This window comes from Capra hircus, chromosome 2, assembly GCF_001704415.2.
Source record: "Capra hircus breed San Clemente chromosome 2, ASM170441v1, whole genome shotgun sequence".
NCBI classification, from domain to species: Eukaryota; Metazoa; Chordata; class Mammalia; order Artiodactyla; family Bovidae; genus Capra; species Capra hircus.
The window spans coordinates 58,398,121-58,410,894 of record NC_030809.1 but is presented as its reverse complement, the minus strand read 5'-3'; the positions used below and the strand labels follow the sequence as shown (position 1 = coordinate 58,410,894).

The 12,774-nt window shown below is 37.5% G+C and overlaps 1 non-coding gene across 1 annotated transcript; it reads right to left on the bottom strand.

Moving 5' to 3' along the window:
* TRNAC-GCA lies at nucleotides 2,415-2,486 on the bottom strand. Its single transcript has one exon. It is a non-coding gene; the product is annotated as a tRNA-Cys (tRNA).

Below are 12,774 nucleotides of genomic sequence, written 5' to 3'. Positions count from 1 at the left end.
TTATTCCATTACTTTTTGAGATGGGTCATAGAAGATCTTGCTATTATTTATGTAAAAGTATTCTGCCTATGTTTTCCTCTCTGAGATTCATAGTTTCTGGCCTTATATTTAGATCTTTGTTCCATTTTGAGTTTATTTTTGAGTATGGTATTAGGAAGAGTTCTAATTTAATTCTTCTACACACAGCTGCCCAATTTTCCCAGAACCACTTAGTGAAGAGGTTGTCTTTTTTTTTTCATTGCATACTTTTGCCTCTTTTGTCAAAGATACGGTGCCTGTTGCTGTTGTTCTTCAGTCATTGAGTCATATTCATCTCTTTGCAATCCCATAGACTGCAGCACGCCAAGCTTCCCTTTCTTTCACTATTTCCTGGAGTTTGCTCAGACTCATGTATATTGAGTCAATGATGCCATCCAACCATGTCATTCTCTGTCTCCCACTTCTCTACCTGCTATCAATTTTCCCAACATTTCCAGTGAGTCAGTTCCTTCCATCAGGTGCCCAAAATATTGGAGCTTCAGCTTCAACATCGGTCCTTCCAATATATATTCAGGGTTGATTTTCTTTAGGATTGGCTGGTTTGATCTCCTTGTTTCCCAAAGGACTCTCAACAGTCATATCCAGCACCAGTTTGAAAGCATCAGTTCTTTGGTACTCAGTCTTCTTCATGGCCCAACTCTCACATCCATACATGACTACAAGAAAAAAACATTGTTTTGACTTTGTGGACAAAGTGAGGTGCCCATAGTCATGTAGATTTGTTTCCAGGCTTTCTATCTTGTTCCATTGGTCTATATTTCTGCTTTTGTGCCAGCACTGCACTGTCTAGATGACTGGAGGATAGTTTGAAGTAAGGAAGCTTGATTTCTTCAGCTCCACTCTTCTTTCTCAAAAGATTGCTTTTCCTATTTGGTTTTATTTTTTATTTTTATTTTTGTTTGTGTGTGTTTCCATACAAATTGTGAAATTATTTGTTCCAGTTCTGTAAAAAGTATCATTGAATAACTTGATAGGTATTCCATTTTTCATAGATTGCTTTGGATAGTATAGTCATTTTCACAGTACTGATTCTTACAATCCAAGAACATGGTATATCTCTCCAATTGCTTATGTTGTCTTTATTTTCAATCATCAGTGTCTTTTAGTTTTCTGCAAATAGCTATTTTGTCTCTTTCATTAAATTCATTTCTAATTATTTTATTCTTTTGGTTGCAATGGTGATTGGGATTGTTTCATTAATTTCTTTTTCAGATTTGTCATTGTTGGTGAATAGGAGTGCAAAGAATTTTTGTATCATGCAACTTTTCTATATTCATTGATTGCATGCTAAGCTGCTTCATCATGTCTGACTATTTGTGACCCTATGGACTGTAGCCTGCCAGGCTTCTCTGTCCATGGGATTCTCCAGGCAAGAATACTGGAGTGCGTTGCCATTTCCTTCTCCAGGGAATCTTCCTGACTGAGGAATAGAACCCCCATCTTTTTCATCTCCTGTATTGGCAGGCAGGTTCTTTATCATTAGTGCCACCTGGGAAGACCTATATTCATTGATTAGCACTAGTAATTTTTCTGTGGCATCTTTAGGGTTTTCAACATAAAGAAGCATGCCATCTGCAAACAGTGAGAGCTTTACTTCTTCTTTGCTAATCTGGATTCCTTTAATTTCTTTTTCTTCTCTGATTGCCGTAGCTAGCACTTCCAAAACTATGCTGAATAATAGTGGTGAAAGTGGGCATTCTTGTCTACTTCTTGATTTTAGAGATATTTCTTTCAGCTTTTCACCAATGAGAATAACATTTTCTGTGACTTTGTCATATATGACTTTTATTATGTTGAGGTATGTTCCTTCTACACCTACTTTATGGAGACTTTTTTATCATAAATGGGTGTTGAATTTTGTCAAAAGTTTTCCTGCACCTATTGAAATGCTTTTATCTTCCAGTTTGTTAATATGGTGTATGACATTTATTGATTTGCATCTACTGAAAAATCCTTGTATCCCTGGGATAAACTCCACTTGATAAAGTTGTATCATCTTTTTAATGTTTTTTTGTATTCTGTTTGCTACAATTTTGTTGAGGATATTTGCATTTATGTTCATCAGTGTTATTGGCAGGTGATTTTCTTCTTTTGTGGCATCTTTGTCTGGTTTTATTGTCAGGGTGATGGTGGCCTCATAGGATGAGTTTGGGAGTTCTTCTTTCTCTGTAATTTCCTGGAAGAGTTTGATCAAGTGTTAGTTCTTCTCTAAACTTTTGGCAAAATTCACTTATGAAGCCATGTGAAAGTGTGAAAGGGAAAGTGCAAGCCACTCAGTCATGTCTGACTCTTTGCAACCCCATGGACTATATAGTCCCTGGAATTCTCCAGGCCAGCATACTGGAGTGGCTAGTCCTTTCCTTCCCCAGAGGATCTTCCCAACCTGGGGATCGAACCCAGGTCTTCTGCACTGCAGGCAGATTCTTTACCAACTGAGCTATCAGGGAAACACATGAAGCCACATGGCCCTGGGCTTTTGTTTGTTGGAATATTTTTATTACAATTTTGATCTTCTTGTTTGTGATTGCTCTGTTTCACATTTTCTATTTCTTCCTGGTATAGGTTTGGAATGTTATACATTTCTAAGAATTTGTCTATTTCTTCCAGGTTGTCCATTTTTTGACATGCACATAGTGGTCACTTATGATCCTTTGCATTTCTGTGTTGTCATAATTTTTTAAAAATTTCATTTCTAATTGTATTGACTTGAATCTTCTCCCTTTTATTATTGATAACTGTGGCATAAGGTTTGCCAATTTTGTTCATTTTCTCCACGAGCCAGCTTTTAGTTTTATGGATATTTTGCTATAATTACCTTTATGATAAAGGGTCTGTCTGCAGAGTGGGAGACCTGGGTTTGATCCCTGAGTTGGGAAGATCCTCTGAAGAAAGAAATGGCAACCCACTTCCATATTCTTGCCTGAAGAATACAATGGATGGAGGAGCCTGACAGGCTACAGTCCATGGGGTTGCAAAGAGTAGGAAACAACTGAATAACTTCATTTTCACTTTCACTTGCATGGAATATCTTTTTCTAGCCCCTCACTTTTAGCCTGTATGTGTTCTTAGGTGTGAAGTTGATCTCTTGTAGACAGCATATATAGGAGTCTTGCTTTTGTATCCATCTGTGTCTTTTGCTTGGAGCATTAATCCCTTACACATTTAAGGTAATTATTGAAATGTATGATCATGTTGCCATTTACTTTATTGCTTTGCATTTGTTTTTGTAGGTTCTTTCTGTTTGTGTTTCCTGTCTAGATAATTTCCTTTAGCATTTGTTGCAGAGTTGCTTTGATGGTGTAGAATTCTCTTAACTTTTGCTTGTTGCTTGTCTCTAAAGCTTTTGGTTTTTCCTTTGAATCTGAATGAGATACTTGCTATATAGGGTAATCTTGGTTGTAGTTTTTTCCCTTTCATCACTTTAAGTATATCCTGCCATTCCATTCTGTCCTGCAGAGTTTCTGTTGAAAGATCATCTTTTAGCCTTATGTTGCTTTTCCCTTGCTGCTTTTATTATTAAAAATGTTCTCTCTTCTCTATACAAGTGTGTGAATCTCTTTCAGTGTTCTTGTCTGATGAGAATATTTTATCACTAGTCTAGGAGTTTTGTCTTCTGTTCTGTTTGTTCTGTGAAGTCTTAAGGCTACTGTAAGGGATTGGGGCTGAACCCCAGAGGCAGAAGATTCAGCTCCAGGAATTTGGACCACCAGAGAACTCCTGACCCCATGGAATGTTATAGTCAAGAGCCCTGCAAAAGGCCTCCATCTCAACACTAAGAACAAGTGGCTATGAGCTGCTTCTCAGCTCATAAGTGTGGTTTGGAATTATCTCTGTGGTGAATTTTCTCCATTTCTCTTTCTGAGAACCTGTCTTGCTGCCCTCTGAGGTTCCAAAGATTCCCTTCCCTGACCTGGCCTGTGACACCTTTGTGTGTGGAAACTTTTCCTCTTTCATGACTCCTTTGCAGGTCCCTATCCTGAACTCCTTTGTCTCCCTTTTTGCATTTATCTTTCCCCCCACCCCATTCCAAGGAGATTGGTTTGCCTTTTTGGAAGTCTGGGGTACTGTACCAGAATGCAAAAGATATCCTGTGGGAGTTTTTCCATATGCAGATGATTATCTTATATATTTGTAGGGGAGAAGGTGGTATCCCAATTCTATTCCTCTGTCATTTTTCAGGTCCCCCTACTTTATCGATTTTTGAAAGAGAAATATTTAAGTTTCCAACTCTAGCTGTGGATTTATCTGTTTTTCTTTCAGTTCTATCAGTTTTTGCTTTTCACGTTTGGTAGCTAAACTTACTGATGCAAATATATTTAGAACTGCCATGTCTTTGTGGTCGATTCATCCTTTTCTAGTTCTCTAATGTTTTCCTCTGTCTCTGGCAACTCTCTTAGCTGAAGTCTACTTTGTCTGATATTATTATTACTCTTTGTGCCTTTTTTGGATTAATATTTACATGATACTTAATTTTCCATGTTTTTACTTTGTATGTATTTCCATTGTCATAGTTAACAGAAATGAAATCTGTAGAGAGCATAGAGTAGCATCTGTTTTTTATCTACTCTGTCAATCCTTCAGTTATCTACTGACAGCATTTATATTTAATGTAATATTAAGGCTTAAATAAAATTTTCTCTCTTCTTTTCATTTTCTTTGTTTTCTGCTTTTCATTTTCCTTTTTCTCTTTGACTGTGGATTTATTGAACACTATTTAGATTGTATTTGGATTTAGTCTATTGTTTTGAGTATATCTCATTGTATATTTCTATTAGTACTTTCTCTTCCTACTGCTACATATATTTTGACATAACACAGTTTATTGGTATCCAGTCTTTTACAAGTTCATGTGAAGTTAGAAAATTTAACTCCTTTTATATACCATACACTCTACTATTGAGAATTTTCATTGAGTTTTATACTTTAGTTATGGTTTTGCAATCCTAACATCATTTTATTTTTCTTTCTGTGTTCAATTTATTTACAGATATTTTACTTTTTTGTTTCTATAATGTCTATACTTACTTGGTGAAGAATTTTTATTGTGATTGGCTTAGTTTTTTATTGGCTAATTCTACATCTTTGTCATCTCAGCATTGGTATCTGTTGGTTGTCTTTTCATTCAAGGCAAAGGAGAGTGTTCCCCGATTTTAATGAGGTGACTGATTTTTCTATTGAAACCTGAACATCTTAGGCACTATGTAATTTAACCTTCTGTTTTAACTTGTCTAACAAGAGAAGAGAGGATACCATCTCATTTCTGCCAGGTGTAGGTAGAAATAGCCCATTAACACCTGAGAGAGACTCTTGTTATTGCTGGGCAGTATTGAGCAGTGGGCCTCTGCTGATACATTCGGTGGGAAGAGTAGAAGAATTGTGTTATTACTCACCAAGTGATCCCTTTTAACATGGACTGATGGTTTCATTACTGTTGAGCATGGACAAAAGTCTTGACTTGCCACTAAAATTTCTTTGACCCTATTCAATGGGAAGATGGAGAATTGCCTCATTGCCATTGATTGACAGAAATCCCAGCTCACCAGGTAGTTGTTATTGACACTGGGTAGGGGCAGGTGTCCCTGCATAGTGCAACGACTACTTCAGCTTCCTACTTGGTTTTTCTGATATTACCCCAGCAGATATGTTGGGATTCATCACTAGGTTCTGGTGAAGTCAGAAGAGTAGACTTTCCACAAGGCCCTTGCTGATGGCGATGAGTATCAGCACCACATTGGACATCCAGTTTGTTTCTGTGGCATTGGCTAGAATAGAACAATTATTTTAAAAGTGCTTTCTGTGTTCCTAGGTTGACATTTTCTTGATCACTTATGGAGAGAACTGGCTTTTGTGTATTTTTTAAAAAATCTGTACTTATTGCCATTTGTATTCACTGATTTATTCATCTCTAAGTCTGGGATATTAAAAAAGAAAGAAAGAAAGAAAGAAACTTACAATTGCACCTCTTTTTTTTTTTTTTTTGGATCCTAAGGTACCTTGATGATCTGCTACATTTCCCCACCACCGTTTAGTCTTCTTATGTTGTTTTTAGCAAAGTGTTTAAGGTTTCTAATTTTATTTAGTAGAAGAAATAAGAAAATTATGTCTACTTCATCTTCCCATAAGCAGGCATAATTCTTCATCCATTTTTACTAGAAGTCATTAGTTTCCAACAATTTAAAACTTATTTTTAGCTTAATCCATTTTTTTCTCAATACATTTCTTCCTTTATTTGTTTATTTTTGTTTTGTTGGTTGTTTGCAGTCTTGAAAGGAGATACCCACATTTTGGTTAAGGTTCAATTATTACTTTAGATAAGTGAGTGTGACAAAGTTTTAGAACACTGGACTAACTTTTAGAGTTAGAACATCATCCTAAAGTAAATTTTTAGACAAGGTAAATGAGGATTTTGCTGTTTTTAAAGTTCTTTATGAACGTATAAGATTGTGTATAGATTTATAGCTCTAAAATGTATACGTATTTTACTGCTTATTATGGTATTTGATTACTTATTCATTGCCTGACAATCCAGAGATATTAAAGTCAGCCCAGTTGCCAAGCAAGGATAACATGAAGCAAAGACTTTATTGTTGTTCATCATAAAACTATCCTGGGATCTAGCACCATGCCTGGTACACCTGGTAAACCAATAAAATTTTGGTGAATGAATAAATAAAATGACTGCCACCCTTATTCCTAGAATATAGCTACTTAATGATCTTATGATATGAATTATAAAAATGTGCTTACTTGTTACTTTGAAATTGAATTGAGATTCCCAAAGCTTTTGTTGGAAGAAGAATGCATGCCTATGGTTAATATCCAGTGGTTTAAGGTTCCTTCTTAAAAATTTTATGAATTGTTTAAGCAAATAACAACAATTAAAGCTTCTAAGAACAGCAGAAGACCTAATATTATAAGACACCTGGAGAAAAGGCTGAGAGAACAGAGTTAAGGAATTAGAGCTGTTGAAGGGTAGAGGAAGAAATACTACATGGTGTTATGAATGTTATGCACCTTTCACATTCCCTATGCCCCAGTTTATTAATATAAGTATAAGGTTGATTCCATTGATCTTCAGTGGATTTTGAATTATTTGATGATTTTTTTTTAAGTGCCTAAAATTTGAGGGACAGAAACAGGAGTCACCAGAAGCCTTCAGGTTATCTTTCATTTTACATGAGCTCCTGGAGCATGCCTTGCTTATCCATTCTAAATTTCTCTGTCTCTGACACATAGTAGGAGCTGAGTAAATGGTTATTGATTAAATATTAATATTTGCTATTTATATATTATGCTTTTAAGTCTCCCTTTCTTAAGTTGAAAAACTGCAACTGAGAGGAACTGTTTTATTCATCCCAGATAGCACGGGGAAAGTTCAGTCATAATTTCTAGATAGCCTTGCTTACCACATCTCTAGACTGTGGAATGGTGTGTGGTTTAAGCTTATTATAAGATGTTTCAATGCAATAAATATACTTGACAAAATATTAAAGTGTCAAATAAATGATGCACAAAAGTAGCAATTAATGCTCACGGGAACAAAACTAAATAATCTAGAAATTAAAGAGAAAAAAAAAAAAAAACCATAAACAGGAACAAAGAGGGCTTCCTAAGAATACACATATCTTCTTTCCATTCAGATTTCCCCAATGCTATTTGAAGCATTAAACCAAAGAGGTTTCAAATAAATAAAATAGGCTCCTAGGCTCTTCAGTGGTATGCTCAGAAGAAGTAAAAATGTATATATTAGAGTGATCGGGATATTGATTAAATATCGGCATTTGCCAATATGTTTTCCAAAGTTAACATGAACAATAGCAGCTAAAATCTAAGGCAAGATTAATAGCAAATAGAGAGCCCCAGAAATTTGTCATGGATATCTGAGGATTTATCATTGCTAACAGACATTAGCAATAGCATAATAGTAACAGAGATATTTGATTAAACAAACAACAACAAAATAATGACTCAGTTCAGTTCAGTCGCTCATTCATGTCTGACTCTTTGCAACCCCATGAATCGCAGCACTCCAGGCCTCCCTGTCCATCACCAACTCCCGGAGTACACTCAAACTCACGTCCATTGAGTCAGTGATGCCATCCAGCCATCTCATCCTCTGTCGTCCCCTTCTCCTTCTGTCCCCAGTCCCTCCCAGTATCAGAGTCTTTTCCAATGAGTCAGCTCTTCGCATGAGGTGGCCAAAGTACTGGAGTTTCAGCTTTAGCATCATTCTTTCCAAAGAAATCCCAAGGCTGATCTCCTTCAGAATGGATGGGTTGGATCTCCTTGCAGTCCAAGGGACTCTCAAGAGTCTTCTCCAAAACCACAGCTCAAAAGCATCAATTCTTTGGTGCTCAGCTTTCTTCAGAGTCCAACTCTCATTTCCATACATGACTACTGGAAAAACCAAAGCCTTGACTAGATGGAACTTTGTTGGCAAAGTAACGTCTCTCTTTTGTAATATGTTATCTAGGTTGGTCATAACATTTCTTCCAAGGAGTAAATGTCTTTTAATTCCATGGCTGCAATCACCATCTGCAGTGATTTTGGAGCCCTCCAAAATAAAGTCTGACACTGTTTCCACTGTTTCCCCATCTGTTTCCCATGAAGTGATGGGACCAGATGCCATGATCTTCGTTTTCTGAATGTTGAGGTTTAAGCCAGCTTTTTTCACTCTCCTCTTTCACTTTCATTAAGAGGCTCTTTAGTTCCTCTTCACTTTCTGCCATAAGGGTGGTGTCTTCTGCATATCTGAGGTTATTGATATTTCTCCTGGCAATCTTGATTCCAGCTTGTACTTCTTCCAGTCCAGCGTTTCTCATGATGTACTCTGCATATAAGTTAAATAAGTAGGGTGACAATATACAGCCTTGACGTACTCCATTTCCTATTTGGAACCAGTCTATTGTTCCATGTCCAGTTCTAACTGTTGTTTCCTGACTTGCATACAGATTTCACAAGAGGCAGGTTAGGTGGTCTGGTATGCCCATCTCTTTCAGAATTTTCCAGTTTATTGTGATCCACACAATCAAAGGCTTTGGCATAGTCAAGAAAGCAGAAATAGATGCTTTTCTGGAAATCTCTTTCTTTTTCCATGATCTAGCGGATGTTGGCAATTTGATATCTGATTCCTCTGCCTTTTCTAAAACCAGCTTGAACATCTGCAAGTTCATTGTTCATGTATTGGTGAAGCCTGGCTTGGAGAATTTTAAGCATTACTTTACTAGTGTGTGAGATGAATGCAATTGTGCGGTAGTTTGAACATTCTTTGGCATTGCCTTTCTTTGGAATTGAAATGAAAACTGACCTTTTCCAGTCCTGTGGCCACTGCTGAGATTTCCAAATTTGCTGGCATATTGAGTGCAGCACTTCACAGCCTCATCTTTCAGGATTTGAGATAGCTCAACTGGAATTCCATCACCTCCACTAGCTTTGTACACAGTGATGCTTTCTAAGGCACACTTGACTTCACATTCCAGGAATCTGGCTCTAGGTGAGTGATCACACCATCGTGATTATCTTGCTCATGAATCTCTTTTTTGTACAGTTCTTCTGTGTATTCTTGCCACCTCTTCTTAATATCTTCTGCTTCTGTTAGGTCCATATCATTTCTGTCCTTTATTGAACCCATCTTTGCATGAAATGTTCCCTTGGTATCTCTAATTTTCTTGAAGAGATCTTTAGTTTCCCATTCTGTTGTTTTCCTCTATTCCTTTGCATTGATTGATGAGGAAGGCTTTCTTATCTCTTCTTGCTATTCTTTGGAACTCTGCACATTCAGATGCTTATATCTTTCCTTTTCTCCTTTGCTTTTCGCTTCTCTTCTTTTCACAGCTATTTGTAAGGCCTGCCCAGACAGCCATTTTGCTATTTTACATTTCTTTTTCCATGGGGGTGGTCTTGATCCCTGTCTCCTGTAGAACATCACAAACCTCCGTCCATAGATCATCAGGCACGCTATCTATCAGATCTGGGCCCTTAAGTCTATTTCTCACTTCCACTGTATAATCATAAGGGATTTGATTAGGTCATACCTGAATGGTCTAGTGGTTTCCCCTACATTCTTCAATTTAAGTCTGAATTTGGTTATAAGTAATTCAGGATCTGAACCACAGTCAGCTCCCAGTCCTGTTTTTGCTGACTGTATAGAGCTTCTCCATCTTTGGCTGCAAAGAATATAATCAACCCGATTTTGATATTGACCATCTGGTGATGTCCATGTGTAGAGTCTTGTGTTGTTGGAAGAGGGTATTTGCTATGACCAGGGCGTTCTCTTGGCAAAACTCTATTAGCCTTTGCCCTGTTTCATTCCATATCCCAAGGCCAAATTTGCCTGTTATTCCAGGTGTCTCTTGACTTCCTACTTTTGCATTCCAGTCCCCTATAACGAAAAGGACATCTTTTTTGGGTGTTAGTTCTAAAAGGTTTTGTAGATCTTCATAGAACCGTTCAACTTCTGCTTCTTCAGCGTTACGGGTTGGGGTGTAGACTCGGATTACTGTAATATTGAATGGTTTGCCTTGGAAACAAACAGAGTTCATTCTGTCATTTTTGAGATTGCATCCAAGTACTGCATTTCAGACTCTTTTGTTGACCATGATGTCTACTCCATTTCTTCTGAGGGATTCCTGCCCACAGTAGTAGATATAATGGTATCTGAGTTAAATTCACCCATTCCAGTTGATTTTAGTTCGCTGATTCCTAGAATGTTGACATTCATTCTTGCCATCTCCTATTTGACTACTTCCAATTTGCCTTGATTCATGGGCCTAACATTCCAGGTTCCTAGGCAATATTGCTCTTTACAGCATCAGACCTTGCTTCTATCACCAGTCACATCCACAACTGAGTATTGTTTTTGCTTTGGCTCAGTCCCTTCATTCTTTCTGGAGTTATTTCTCCACTGATCTCCAGTAGCATAATGGATAATATAAATAATGACAAATCAATATAAATACCAACTAAAATGATGACAGTTCCATTATACTTAAATTTTATTAGTCATTTAATTTTAAAAGACAAAAACTTTAAAAAAGATACATATAAATTGATTGTGGTACCAATTCTAAACTGTGATGAAGGGATAGGGAGCTTATGATACATCAAGTAATTCTTAGGCACCAGCTAGGTGTCCTACAATTCGATTCGATTTCTGACATTGTCTACTTGGAGATTGTGTAACGAAATTCAAGTTCCTATGTCTGAGGCACAGCAAGGCGAGAAAGACCAAAATGTTAGAGTGTGTAGCACAGAAATGTTCATTGCAGGGCCAAAAAGGGAGAACAGGTAGCTTGTGCTCAAAAACCCCACATTTCCTGATGGATTTGGGGAAAAGTTTTATTTTTTATTATTTTTATTTTTGGCTGCACTGGGTTCTCATTTCTGAGCTTTCTCTGTTCTTGTGGCTCATGGGTTCAGTAGTTTTCACGTGTGGGCTCCGTAGTTATGCATATGGACTTAGTAGTCCTGTGGTATGTAGAATCTTCTAGAAACAGGGATTGAATACATGTCACCTACATTGGAACGCAGATTCCCTAATGCTGAACAACCAGGACATTCCAGGAAAAGTTTTTATAGGATAAATTTGGGATTAGGTTTATAAGGCATGTTATTTCCTTCTGATTCATTGGTGGTGAGATAACAGGAAGTTCTCCAGGAATCTTGTGCTCAGCCTGAAGTTATCATCTTCTACCTGGATGGGGACTTTACTCTCTACATTGGAACTCAAAGGCATTGTTGTGTATATTCCCTGAGGAGGAACCAGGAGCCTGGTCCAAGGCTGCACTACTGTTTCTTGACTGCACCTCCCTTATCTCTGTGTTCCTTCTGTTCCATGATTAGCAATTATTTGAATCTGTTCTTTGGATCTCAGGGAAGGTTAATTAGGCTGAATGAGGCCTATTTCCCACAAACAAGAAACAAGGGACACAAAGGATTTGTATCCAGGAGCCCTACAGGGTCCTGTCTCATATTCAATAGCATCAATTTCACAGGGTAAAGTTTCTGCCACCCTACCCCACCCCCTACCCAGTTCTGATACCAGTTGTAAGCTCAGGGTATTATCTGTGCTTCTGACTGAATAGGCATAGATTAGAGGTTTCCATGATCCCCTACTTGATCTTCAAATATCACTCACAAATCCAGGTACTGTATTTCTAACCAAGTGGCTATAAATTAGAGGTTTGATTAATTTGCTAGAGCAGTGCACATTTACTTACCAGATTACTAACTTATTAAAAAAGGATGTAACTCAGAAATAGCCAGATGAAAAAGATGTATATGGCAAGATGTGGGAAAAGGGCTTGGATTTCTCACTGATACCAAGCAGGACCTCGTGGGCTGTTGGGCACAAATCCTTTCTGCTCCTTCTGTTTGTGTGATTACAGAAAATAGGCTTCATTCAGCCTCCATGATCTTCCATAAGTTCCAAAGGGAAGGTTCTGGCAGTTGTTAATTAAGGAAGGGAGGGAATGCCAGACAAGGGAGAAACAAATAGTCAAGAGAAATATTAATGCAGCCTTGGGGCAGCGGCCTAGTTCCCCATCAAGGGATTCACATAACAATATCTTTGAACCATTTTTCAGATACTGAAATCTCCTCTAGGTAGCAGAAGCTAACAATTAATTATGCTGCCCACAAACATGTAGACCCCAGAAGAGTGAACCTGAAAGTTGATGAAGTTGACTCCTGCTTACCTCACCACTAATGCATCAAGAATGAAAGACTGTCACTATC